Consider the following 14,908-nt stretch of genomic DNA (forward strand, 5'->3'; position numbering starts at 1 on the left):
ATAATAACGTAAAATACGCGAGATGTCTCTTTCATCCTGGAAGGTGGCTTTGACCACATTCTTAAAGTGTCCTTTCTTTCCGTCGCTCTCTCTGCCATGAGCATCGTGGTGGTCATACATCCTGTTTGTCTTAACGTACGCAAATTGCAGTTGAAAAGTTATCTGCTGTTTCATTCACCGTGACTTTACACCTAATGCATACGTTCTGCGACTTCTTCGAAGAAATAAAAGCTTTTAATGAAAATTATCAGTGAACCCATGGCATGACATGTGAGATTGAGAATGCAGCGATTATTGCTGCTGGGCATGAGAATTGGTGGAACCGCTTACGCAACACAAAAGTAATAGAAATGCCCAACACAAAAATTGAAAAACCTGTTTCCTATTCCCAGAAATCCCAGAATCCCAGAAATCTTCACATTTCAAACACTAGCACCTGTTATCAGTTACTCTTTTATATTGAAATATCCGACTGCGACGGAATTCTTTCAAAATACTCCAGACAACATTCTTTCTGCACCAATTATGAATGCTTTAGAGTAACAATAATTTCTGTTACTCTCAGTGAAAAGATTATGCTTCATGCATTTTTTTCCTATCTCTCGAGCATGTAATATCTGTCTCTAGCAATCTAATTTTTCAGCTACTTCTGAAAGTGAACAATTCCAGGTTACTGTTTCCACTAGAGGGGTGCGTTTAACTTCAAAAGACGTACATGAATTCAAAAAAGTGAAATATAAAAAATGTATAGAACTTACAAAAATTACTGATATTAAATCCTTTTCTAAATTCTGATATAACCCACTTCTACAAGTTTGCATTTTCTTTCCACCTCAATTTCTGCTTCTATGCAGATTGTTGGTTTTCGTCAGTCACTTAAAAGAAACATGAAAGAAGTTACGGTAAACTCAGAGAATGATTTAGTGACTCCGGATCCATTGAAAGCACTGATGATTAAGTACATTCGAGTAATGCTAAACAATATAACTGTAACTGAAACTATCAATCAAATACCACTTGTTCATGAACAAAAACCCATCACCAGTTCCACTGCTATATGTGAATATACTCTTAAGTGTTTTAAAAAGGTACAATTTTTTAATTTCCCTACAATTTTAAAATTTTGTACAATGAACCATTAAGCATCCTTATTCGCAATAAGTATTTAAAAATAAACAATAAATAAAAAGTCTGAAATGACCATTTTGTAATATTTAATATATAGTGTTTTTTTGGGTTTTTTGAAATTTGTTTTATTGACTCGATTTCATTTTTCTATTATTATATTTTGATTAATTTTGGAATACTTAATATTGTTAGAAATATATCCTTTCCCTAACATACTGAAATATATTTAACAACATTTTAGGAACCCATTTTAATTGTGATTTTACTTGTTCAGGTACGAAAATTTAATGTAAAAAATTATTAAAATAAAATTTAATATGAAAAATTATTAAAATAAAATTTAATATAAAAAATTTTAAAAATAAAATTTAATATTAAAAATTATTAAAATAAAATTTAATATAAAAAATTATTATTTAAAATTATAGCCGAGAATCTATGCATGCCGTTATGTATGGGGAATGTTGCATAGTGGTTGTAAGGATTGAAAATTCTTTAACCGCCATTTGCAACAACTCTACGCAATGATTTTTGGTTTGGTCCTCGAAATATTTTGGCTTGAAGTAGAAGGTTTAGTGCTGACAGAAAATATCCTGAACATTTATAACAGATGTGTACTGCCTTTTTGCTTCGGAATGACCCGTAGAAACACCTGGAAAGAATAGATTATTCATGTTGTAAATACTTTGTGAGTGGGATGTCCATCCTACTGAGCTACGGAGGCTTAAAAATATCAAACAAGCAAGTTAAAGTTGCAAGTGTTTTCATGATTATCAATTTTCTGAAAGCCGAGGAGGTACATGGTAGGAACGTGTTTACTTCATACGTTTTTAATATTATTTCGATATTTCATATGCAATCCAATTCCTATAAAATCGATGCCAAATATTATTTTTCTTCCGTTTGTTGTTAGCATCCTCAATCTCATTCCGTCACATAAATTGGTGATTCTAATATTCTTGAGAGCATTGTATGCACGAACAGAAACATATACCTTCTGAATTGTCTATTCTCGTTATGTTTTTCTTTTTTACTTTTATAAATTCAGGTATTAGATGAAAACGATTGGCATTAGTCTTTTACATTTCTGCAGAGACTATTACTGATTTTACGGATTTTGATGTCTTGACAAGATCAACGTTTTTACGTCATCCTAAGACTTTGAAATTAAGCCAGTACAATTTCCAGAGTTCAAATCTGAAGCCCCATTTCTGTTGAAATGGCGTCTTAAATCAAAGGAAGAGAGTTTTACTTCACGCTTTTTTATATATGACAACCATCATCTGAAGAAATGCAGTTATATCTGACAATGAATCCTAACATGCAATATACAAGACATACAACATGATACTATAATTGAGGTCAACATATTTCCTGTTTCATTCAAACAATAAGTCCATTGCATTCATCATGCACCTTAAATTTCATCTTTCGTTTTCAATAAATATTTGAGAATTAAAATAAATTCTCTCCTTTGCTAGATTGCTGTAAATGAATTTTTATAGAGCAAGAACCAATAGTGACAATGCTGGACCAATACAAAATGTATGAGTATATATCCCATACATTTTATTGTTATATGAAAAAATAATTTCTCTAATTTAAAATTTGGGAAACGATTCATACTCTTATAAAAATAAAATAATAGAAATTAAAGAAAGGATAATGATTTAAAATTGAAACTGGAATTATAAAAAAACTTCCTAGAATTTTTAAATATAATTAATATTTATATAAAATGGATAAAAATTAATAGCTCTTAAGAATTCAAAGATATTTCGGAGGGGGATTCTGCCTCAAATTCGTACTTCTCTAACGTTATGTATTAAAAAGGCGCTTGCGAAGAGAATTAAATTCAGGATATGAATTAAATTGTACAAAGAACGTGACATTTCTCTAACTTCTTTCAAATAGAAAAACCACTGTATTTTATATGCATCATAGGATGTATCTTCCGCTGACAATCAACTTTGTGGCTGAAAATGAATTCTTTGAAATATTCTTCTAATCTCTAATGACGGTTAATTAAAAACCCGCATACGATGAGAATGGAATATGGACCATTGAAATAAAATGTATAATGGCGGCATATTTCACATTTCTATCAAAAAATAACGCCAGTGCATTTATCATCAGAATGCATCTTTCGCTGATGAACAATCAAATGACTTAAAAGAAATTCTTTGACACAGATTGTATTGTTTGTGAAGAGAAAACGTTCTTCCGTGTACTCGCATTTATCTTATAGAACCTTGATTTGGCCATATGTACAACTGAACTCTTGCCTTTGCTGACCTATGAAAGATCTACATAATAGTGATCATTTCCCTATTATTGCCTCCCATGTTTATAATGATAGTGGCAATAATTCTTCTTTCTCTGTCGGTTTCAAATGAAACAGCCAGACTGGACTGTATTCTCCCAACGGACAAATATCTCAGAGACTAAGGCCTGAACTTTAGATGTTTAGGTATCCGTGCCACATTTCTTTGATAACCGAATGAACACCGTAAACATCAATCCAAAGAGTTCCCCATGTTTAAAGAAATTTCGCAGGCCATTGTGGTATGTATCTTGTCGCGACAAATGTAATAAGCAAAATAAAAGCGTTGTAACATTTTCAATATGTACCGAAAAGATGGTAAATCTTGTCGACTTTAAACGAGGTCAAAAACACCTGGCCATCGTAATTCGCCATCGTAGCGATAGAGGAATCCTGGATAAAATTCGTATCACCAACATCTTCTCAACTACCAATAAATTGCTGTATAAAAAATTTAAAGATGCTGATAGAACATAACAAGGGTCTTTAATTACTGTTTCAAATTCGAGTAGTGTGATGATAAACTATGAGTATGAGGCGAATCAGCAGAATTTTTTAGATTTGATGCCAGAACTAACAATAAGCCACGTTGGAATGTAAATAATACCGTTCTAAAAAATCCTCTGTAACACAGCCTGTAAGGTGGATATAACAATTTACGGAAGGGTTCCAAATGATTATTACCATTTGTCAGGAAATGCATACTGTAGTATTTTGCGATTTCGATTTCTTTATACAAAGTATCTTAGATACATGTTAAATATTCGTTTTTCCGGTCATCTAAAAATCAAAATCTAAGATGAAAATATTTGGTCCAGTCTTTGAGGAGTAAGAGTTTCCATTCTGTTGAGAGGACTTTCTTTTTACCTTAATGGTAGATTATTTCAAATGTAAATGGTTTTCATCTTAAAGGATTAACTCACTTCAGCACTTTTTACTGCACAATATATTGGCCTTCAAAAAGGCAAATGATAATCTGTAGTGGATAGAACGGTTTGATAATTTTTTTTCATTGATGAGAAACTTGCCAGTTGCTCCTGGAACAAACTTTGTTTATTTGATTAAGCTGCGATGACTGCAAACGGATTTGCAAATTTTTCCCCCTCAATGAAGATTCTGCTGGATGAAAGAAGGCGATTATTAGAAACTGTTCTCCATTTTCTATCAAGTGGCTAAAGTTTTTTTTGCTTTTCCAACTTCCTAGGAACTGACGCTTTGATGTGCACGATGTCCCAAGGTCTGCAGTCCAGCTTATGAATATTCATATGGTTTTGCAAAAAATCTTTCTGCTATAAGCACTACGGTAGAAGGAATATTCATGTTTCATTGTAGAAAGAGCTGATCGTTTTTTTATGAATTCATAAACTTAATCGACGAGAAAAATTATATTTTTCTTATTTTACAGTTAAAAATGTCGTTCCTTTGATCGAGAAGAGAAATAAATCGTCACCGTCCACTGCGACTCGCCAAAGCATAACAAGTCAGTAATCTCGTCGATGAGGAGCTTGTCAGTATGTTTAAATTCTCTTTCGAGATTTCTGCTATGCTTCAAGATTTTAAAATTTTTCGACATCTAGAAAAACGGAGAAATTATTTGTTAAATTTATTCATACTATTTCAGAAATAAGAACCTCCCTCCTCCACTTTGTGCCACTTTGAAACCACTTACTGAGTCACTTCTCAGTAATATATTCACCCTTAAGAGACAAAAATAACCATTTGCACAATAGTAGATTCAGACAATCCATTTTTTAATGTCTCTTTCTCCTTTTTTGAGTAAAAGGATTTGAAAAAATATGACCATACTTTGTGTGTGCACTCTTGATTTGTGAAGAATTGTGAATGTTCTGGATTAAAATAATTTTTTTCTGTATGCATCCAATTCCATATCTAATCTAATACCATCCACAGCCTCTTAAGAAATTGGAGTACTCTGGGTTAAAACAATTCATTTCTGCTATGCTTCCAATTCATATTCAATTCTTAATTTTTTATTAAAGACTTTCGTTTTGAGATCAAGTGTGTTCCTATTTATACTTCAGTTTCGCAGTTTAGGGCTTTTGAATTACTTGAATATCTTGTTTGTATCTTGTTACTTAAATATCTTGTCTCTACTAAAAGAAAAAAAAATTCTGTAATTAAGAAAGAAATCATGAAGCTGTTAACATAATTCTATTATTTTATTTGCTGCAGCTAAGAAATTTATAAGTCTTTTCTTGAAAGGTTTGTAATTATGATCTGCCAACCTCTTTCAATAGTGACTTAAAATCAAGTAAATTATTTATTTCCTGAAGAAAAATTTGAAATTAATTTGGGACTGAGATGAAATGAAGTGACCAAGAACGTGGAAAATTGTTTTTAAACATTCATCAACAATTACATTAAAAATGTGACTCTAGTTGCAGTTCTGTCAGATTATTTAAATGAGAATTTTTATCATACCCCTTATATTTGATTAAGAAATTAGATTATACGTTGATGGTCACTGTCCCCGGGGGTAACTCCCGGCGTATAGGTACCGATTAGCACTAGGGTAAGTGCCGAGGTTGGAAATATCAGAGCCGGTGGCTGCCTTCTCTTGTTGGGCTCCATGGGGGGCGGTGTCGTCAAGCCTGAATCCCCATCAATATCGTATGGGCCTCTAAAACTTTTTTCCCTTCAGTGGGCATCTCGTAGCACCAAAAAAATTTGAAAACCCATTTGACACTTTTTTTATTGTTAAGTGGGTTTCAACTGATAAAGAAACTTTTCATTCCGTTTCAAAATTTTTGGTAGAAAAATCTTTAGATGGAAGCATCGGAGAAGTTGCATCTGTTCGAAAGCTTCGATAGGCTGACTTACTCGTCGAAGTGTCATCGCGACAACAGTCTAATAAAATTCTAATGTTAAAATCTTTTGGACAAATACCGGTTTCTAATACTCGTCATAGCTCTATGAATTCCTCGAAAGGTGTTATTACCTGCGGGAAGTTATTTAATGTTACTTTGGAGGAAATTACAGAGAAGTTGAAAAATCAGGGAGTGACACATGTCCGTCGCATATTAATCCGACGTGATGAATTGCTACTTAATACGAAGCACTTAACTCTAAAGTTTGACTCGCCAAAACTGCCAGATTCAATAAAGGCCGACTACATGAAATTACTTGTAAGAACTTACATACCAAATCCTTTAAGATGCTTCAAGTGCCAGCGTAATAAATGCCAGAAAATAAGTATTTACCTTACAAATGAACTTTAAAAAATCATTTCTGGTGGAATAGAATTTTTTAAAAATAATTTGATGGAATTTCATAGTGAAGTGTAAATGTAATTTAATTCATCTGAAATATGGTAATAATGCATCTGAATGTCACTAGTACACAACAAGCAGAGATGAATTTTTTTGTTTTTATATAAGAAGGGAGAAAATAAATGAAAAAAATAATTATTTCAGATAACAATTTATTAGGGGAGAAAAACAACAAATTTATACATAAACCAAACAATAATAGAGCATTTCAAATATTATTTAGATCATTGTGAAGTTGCGGCAGCTGCACAAATAAAGGATATAAAATATCAGATAACAGGTAGTATTCCCTGAAAAGAGTTTGACATTTATGAGGGCTTCATTTTCTGTTTGTATCATTACTAGTAATTGTCCTCGCTGTAATCGAAGTTGAAAAAGAATCAGAGAGAAGGAAAATCAGAAACTCTTAATAAACAGAAATTTTTAAGTCTCTATGAAGTCGATGCTGCAATTATGTCACGTAGGATAGAGCAATTCTGCTTTTTAAAAATTCTATTTAAAAGAAAATTCGCTAGAACAAGGGTAAGTTAAACTCAGTGGGGAAAACATAGATCAGTATTGTTTTGCAAAAGGAATAAAAAAAATGGCTGAAAATCTTAATTATAAACACCGTTACAGAATGATAAAATAATATCAGGTTTTCTTGTATTCGGTATTGGTCGCAGTTTTAGATAAGAAAAAGCAACCATACTTTAAATAAATCATTTTGTATATCCAAAAAAATTACAACTAAAAAAACGTTTTGTCGGCTTTGGCAAATAAAGTAGAAATCCTGACAATTCAATCTTTAGAGTCAAAGAGCTTGAGATTGATTTCCATATCGTTCTGGTATTAGAGAATTGAGAGTATAAACAGAGAATTTGCTTCGAATAACAGTTACAAAATATCTGAATCTCAATATATGGAAGAAAGGACTTAACAATAATGATAGACTTTACATTTGTACGGTTCCATTCTTCTGTGTCGTTGTCATTGCGAGCAAAAAAGGAAAACTGTTAAAGAATAAATAAATAAAAATAATTTTTTGAACATTCGTATGAGTGAACAAAAAATAATGAAGATCTTCGAATTTATTTTTAAAGTAGCGTAGACTTGCACATGACATTAGCAAATCCTAAGTTAAAGTAATCCTAAGTTTTTAAAAAGATAAATAGACATAACGAAAATGGCGGGTGTCAGATTTTATTTTGCTGAATGAAAAAACGTGGCATCGCCAAGACTAAAGGAAACACAACATTAGAACTAGAAGACAGAACACTGAGAAATTATAAGAAAACTTCGTAAGTCACAGGTTTTCCTGATTGAAAACTAAATCATATTAGCGGATTTTAAGTTTTTTAGTCCTTTGGGAATATGCTATACCAATTGGAATAAAGAAGTTCAAAAAAATGTCTGAATCTCGTAATACACGAATGGATGGATTCGGCAATCACAACTGAGTTTAATCTTCTTATGTCTGATTCCTCGAATAATCTTCCTTTTTTGTGAAAGAGGAAATAGTTTAAGGCTAAATCAATAGTCTTTATTAAAAGCACGAATAATTAATAAGTATATTCAAATACGCGTATGAATGGCAAAATAAAAATTTCTTGAAATTTCTTTGGCTGATTGCTAAGAAATGGGCACAATACAGCAAGATGATAGATAAATACAAAAATAATGGAAATATTCGAATTTTATTTCGTTGTTTACTAAGAGGCTGTATTAAGAATAAAGGAGACAAACAGCTAAAAACTGATAAAACTCCATAAACAGAGCACCACAATAATGAGTGGCTTCATATTCAGTTTGTCTTATTACTAAGAAGCACTCTAGTTCCCTTTCCAGTCCAAAACCCTTAGACTGATGTGCAAAGGTCGCTTGTGCAAATGACGACATACTTATGGCTAACCCAATTTATCCAAAAATATTCTTCAAAAGGTTTTTGACATTCTAATGCTCTATAATAAAAGGAATCTTTCAATATGATCAAATTGTGCCTCCAAAGCAGAAAAGAATCAGAACTGTACTTTAACTTTTAATAAAATAAAATTCAATTTGATTAATCTGGAGGTATTGGCATGGACATTATGTCATCTCACTCTTGCAACCTACATTCTTGTCTTACAAAGTGAAGTTCATGTTTACCTGTCCTACCTAGCCTTACAACCCACGTTATCTCTTAACTTGGTCAATTTCTGTTCCGCTCCAACCATTATCACTGCTTTTTATCAATTTAAAATCTATCATTCCTAGCTGCAATCCCCCTCAGAAGGACCCCTTCTCTTGTGGTGACGGGCTTCAGGACTCCGAGCTATCCTAGCGATATGATCTGCTTTCCACATTATCCTTCCCTTAGTCTGCTATTTCCTGATATCTTTCTCCCTTCCTTCTAAGTCATGCGAGGGGGTACTCCATGATAACATGTTGCCGATCTCTTTATCTTCTGCTTCTCATGGATAGCCTAAAATCCCACGTGTTGGAAGTGCTTATCGACTCTTTAGATGGATGGTGCACTTTTCCACGGTTGCAGTTTTCAACACGTCTCTCCTTTTCTTATAGAATATAATTCGTTCTTCGAAATGATTTCCTCACTGATGGAAATGGCATTTAGAATGTATTCCATCGTGTGTTTCTGAATGGACAACAATTTTGAAATTTGCTTCCGTGATGAAGTATTAAACCCATTATTAGTGACGTTGCAAACAAAAAAATTCTTCTGTGCAAAAAGTTTTTAAACTGTTCGAGAATTTTAGAATTTTTCCTTCGCTTCAATTAGTTAATATTGAAAATCTGTTGGATGTGAGATGGTCGAAATGTATAGATGAGAGAATCTGACTTCACTGAAATAGAAATAGAGGAAAAGAAAAACATAACATAATTCAAAGTTTTTTATGCTTTATGCGAAATAACTCATTAGAAAATACCACATAATGAAAAAATTATTTTATTCCCTGTGAAATAACTGAATAAAAACAGATAACACAACGAAAAGTGTTCGATACGTACTGCGAAATAACAAAATAGAAACTCAAACTGAAAAAATATAAATATACTAGAATATAAATTTTATATTGAAAGAAAATGCAAACTCTTTGTTGAAAAATCGTTAATGCAATTCACCTAAGTATGATATGACATATTTATTATTTCGAATAGTGGGGACAAATAAACATTGATGGTTACAAATCATGCAATGGTCTGGTTGTTAAAAGGTATGTGTCTTGAAACGTGCTTCCATGTTAAAGTTTTAAACTTACCATAAGTGACGTTACGAACAAATGCAAACTTTGTGTGGTTTAAAAAAAGTTATGATTGTTCATTCAAACTCTTCAAGTATTCACTTTCTGTTTTGAAAAAGCATGTTTTAAATTTGAATTGAAATCTTTGTCAGTTAAGAAATGGCATTCACTTATAGAAGCAATATGCATATTAAAGTTTTAGCAAGGAAAACCTTTTGGTGCTCTGAGTGAAAAGACTGAATGGAAAATGATAAAAACACAATTCAGACCCCTATTTAAGAAAATACTTTAGCATTAAATTTTTTAATTAGTATATTCTTTAAAATATATGCTTTCAAAAATAATTATATGCTTCACGTTTAATTTTACTGAAGTTGGTGACACAGGGTGGAAATGTTTAATTTTTAATTTAACTGATAAGAAGAACAATAATGACTTTCATATTTCTTTTTTTCATTTGCGGAAACGCAGCTCGTTCCAAACAGAGGAGTGAGTGTGTCATAAAACATGGAGGGCAGTCAGTACCCGAGAGAATGAACACAATAAAAATGGCTTGCTTCACGATTCATTTTTCTGATTCTTAATGTCCGCTCCCGTCGACGGAACAGTATCTTAAAATCAGTAGAGATAAAATCAGCGTTACTGACGGCCATCTGATTCCTTTTAATAAACTTCATATATCCGGGTTCTTGGTGTGTAATGTAGAGAACGTGCCAGAATACATCAAAGACGCTTTACATCTCATTTCTCTCATTTCGGCATAAATTTGGTGCCTGGATATATAATAAAGAAAATCAACAGAATAGCGGAACGCAAAAATAATGAAGTTCCACAAATTTCAATTCGTACATCACTAAAGAGAGAGCTCACCGTGGGCAAGAGTTTTAGAGTGTCGGAGAGTGTGGAGAACTCATAATATACTGACGAAACAAAACAGCAGCAATCCGGTTTCTTTCCTCTAATTTCTGAGAATCGCTCTCTTTTCCTGCTGTGTGATAGTTATATAAACAGAACATATAAGTAAAAAAAATATTGGGCGAGTTTCAACTCTTTATTCGAGTGTGATTTAAAAAGAATTAAAAAAAAACCTTATAAATAAATACTTTTATTAGTGGTATAAGCTGTATTTTAGCAGATAGATAAACCGAACCTCAATGACGAGTTTTAAATCTGTGTATTTTATATATGGACAGGCTGAAAATAAAACAGTTACACCAAAAAAAAGAAATGTATTAGATAAACGACATTTGGGAAGCGTAGTTTCTATTGTCCGATATTTTCTGAAAATGCTGTATCGACATTGTCACGACGCAATAAGAGGATAGATTGCTGAAAAGAATCCCAAGTAAAAGCCTCTTTTTAAACAAATTGATAAATAATGGGAAGATTCGAATTCTATTCAGCGGATTGCGAAGATGCGGTACTATTAGGAATAAAGGATGCGAAAAATGAGAAAAAGCTGAAACCTCATAGAACTCAATAAAAAGAGAGCAGGAACAATGACGGGCTTCATATTCAGCTTTTGTTATTACTGAAAAGCAGTCTCTGTTCCCAGATACTTAGAATGATAGCCACTGGAATCAAACAAATGAAGAAATATATATATGGCTTTGACAACCTTCCCCTAGCCGAGTTTATCTGAAATATATCCAAAAATTTCTTCAATAAACTTTTGATATTCCAACTCTTTGCAATAACAGAAATCCCTCAATATGATGAATCCGAGCCCTCAAAACAGAATAGATTCGGACTCAAAATAGATTTAAATGAAATTCAGTTTGATTACTCTGGCTGATTTGATATCGACATTATGCTATCACACTCTTCTCTCGCAGCGAACAGCTCTAGCCGCAACAAGTGAAATTCCTGCTCTTGTTTAAGAGCAGTCTTGCAGCCCACGCTACCTCTTCAGATGTTCAGTCACTGTCCCACTGCAACCAATTACTATTGTATCTTTAGTTCGTTTCGTAATCGAGAAACCTAAAGACGCCATTTTCGAAATATCAAAATTGGATTTGTGTCCAAAGTGTCCCTTTTTAAATTACACTTGAACAACAATGATGCAGCAATTTTCATAATTAGCTGTATTTCGGAGAAGCCTATAATAATTGGCGATGCTCCAATAGGATAGAAGCAATTTTACGCCGTACACGAAAACGCTTTACTCATTTCTTTCACTGTGACGTTGATTTGTTGCCAGAATACATCGGGAACATTAACATTCGAATGGATGAACACAAAAATAATGAAAGGCCACAAATTTCGATTCATCGATTGCTAAAGAGAGAACTTAATGTGGACAAAAGATAAAGAGTTTCAGAGAGCATCAACAACTAATAGAAACTGGGTGAAACGAAGCAGAAGTAATGAGATTTCATTGGTCTAATTTCTGAGAACCTGCTGCTGTCCTGAATCCTTGCCTGCTGTCTGAAAACAAAAATCGCTCTTAAAGCAAGCGTGAATGAACAAAACAATAATGATGGATTTCAGATTTAATTGAACCGGTTGTGAAGATGCTCGTTCGGACAAGGAAATTTCAATAGGATTTTAGAAATCTTTGCAAATAAAAAAATCACATTACCAGGTTGAACATGAGTTAAATAATATCAGGCGGGTTCTAACTTTTATTTTGAGAGAAATTTACAACAGATATATTTTTTAGAAAACTTATAAATAAGTATTTTTATCATGTGTTTATATTAATAAAATAAAAATGAAGGGTTTTAATCTTTTTAGATACATACATATACGCTGTATTTAACAGATATATAAGCAAAACTATAATGAGCGTTTGAATTTTTACTTGTCCTCTTGGGAAGATGTGACAAGTCAACAAATATAGGAGATATAATCTCATGCAATTCATAAATTTCTCTAAAAGGAGCATAACAACTATGATGGTCTTCATGTTCAGTTCGTATCTTCACTAAGATTTGCCATCGTTGCAATCGAAGTCCAGAAAGAAAAAAAAATAAGAAACACTTAAAAAAAGAAATTTTCTTTGTCTCTATGGAGCCGATACTGCAATGAGATCACGTGGGATAGAGCAATTCTACCTCTTCAAAATTATATTAAAGTGAAAACTGGTTAGAAAAAGGGTGAGTTAAACTCAATGTGGAAATCACTAAAGCAATATTATTTTGCAAAATTAATAAAAAATGTCAGTAAATCAGGGAAATTTTGGATAAGCAGCTATATTTAAATACCGCATTATTTATATCAGAGAAAATTACAATCTATATCATCTTTATTTTGGCCTGGACAGATAAAGCAGAAGTCTAGATAATTCAGTATTTAAAATCAAACAACTTGAGATTGAATCCTTCTGGTATCAGGCAAATGGGGACATAAACAGAGAATTCGTTTCGAATAACAGTCAGAAAATATCTCGATCTCATAATACACGGAAGAAAGGACATAACAATATTGATGAAATTTCTATTAAATAATTTTATCATTTATTGTCATTGTCAGAGAAGAATTAATACTTTTTAACACCTGCATGATTTATTACAAAAATAATGACGGCTTCAAGCATATTAATAGAGGGTTAGGGATTTTCTTAAATCGTCTGCGAGCACGAAGTATCCTTATGAACAATGTAGACAAAATGACTGAAAACGTCTTGATGTTACAATATCGGGTTGTAGAAAAGGCATAAACAATGGTGGGATTTATCTAATTCTATGGAGACGCTCTCATTTTGATCAAATTCTATAGTGTTTCTTACCCGCGTGACATAAAAAACAATTTTTTGTGACATTCGTGTGAGTGAACACAATAATGATAAAGGTTTTTGAATTTATTTTTACTGTCGCGTAAGTTTGAACATGAAACGAGCAAAAGAGAGCATCCTAAGTTAACGCGTTTTTTAAGAAGATACATAAACACAGCAAAAATTGTGTGTGTCAGATTTTATTTAACTGAATGAGAAAACGCAGCACCAGCAAGAGTGAAAGAAAGACAATATTAGAACACTTTAGAAGCTAGAACCCTGAAAGATTATAAGGAAATAACGTAAGTTAAACTTTTTCCTAATCGGAAACTATATAATATTAGCAAGTTTTTCATGTTTTTTCATTCATTGGCAATATGCCATAACGTTAGGAATAAAAAAGACATAATATCAGAAAATGTTTGGATATTGAACAAATACGGTAATGCTGCAAGTGTTTTGTGGCTTATCATTTTTTTTAAAGTCGAGGAGGTATTCGGTAGGAGCTTATTTTCTTCAAACGTTCTGGATATTATTTCCATATTTCATATGTAATCTAATTCATATAAAATAGTTGCAGAATGGCATATTTCTTCCTGTTTTTGTTTGCATCCTCAATTTCATTCCGTTACATAAATCTGGAGATTCTAATTTTCTGAGGAATAATGTATGCCTGAATAGAAATATATACGCAATGAATTATCTGTTAATAAATTCATGATGTATTAGAGAAAAACAGTTGGCATCAATCTTTTACATCGCTGCAGCGTTTATGATTAACTTTGTGGATTTTGAAATTTTGAGATGATGAAAGTTTCAAAATCCTCGTAAAAAACTTTAACTTAAGCCAATACAATTTCTGTTCGAATCTGAAGCCTCATTTCTGTTGAAATAACGTCTGAAATCACAGAATGGGCATTTTGCTGAAACGTTAATTATCTGACAGCCATCCCGAACACATTATTGATATAATTAAGTGAAATCAATGTATTTCGCATTTCTTTCAAGGAACAGCTTCATTGCATTTATCCTCCATTGCGGAAAGCTTTTTTCGCTATTCATCAGTCTTCTGATTCATGACTTAAAAGAAATTTCATTTTTTCGTGATTGAATGGTTCGTATGCTTGTGATTTTTTGTCTTTTTGTTCAAATTGTTTTCTTGATAAAATAGCGCCAATCATTTGGTGTATTAAAATAAAATAGCAAGAAAATTTTATTCCGTTGAGTGTTT

The sequence above is a fragment of the Argiope bruennichi genome, chromosome 11, assembly GCF_947563725.1.
Source record: "Argiope bruennichi chromosome 11, qqArgBrue1.1, whole genome shotgun sequence".
NCBI classification, from domain to species: domain Eukaryota; kingdom Metazoa; phylum Arthropoda; class Arachnida; order Araneae; family Araneidae; genus Argiope; species Argiope bruennichi.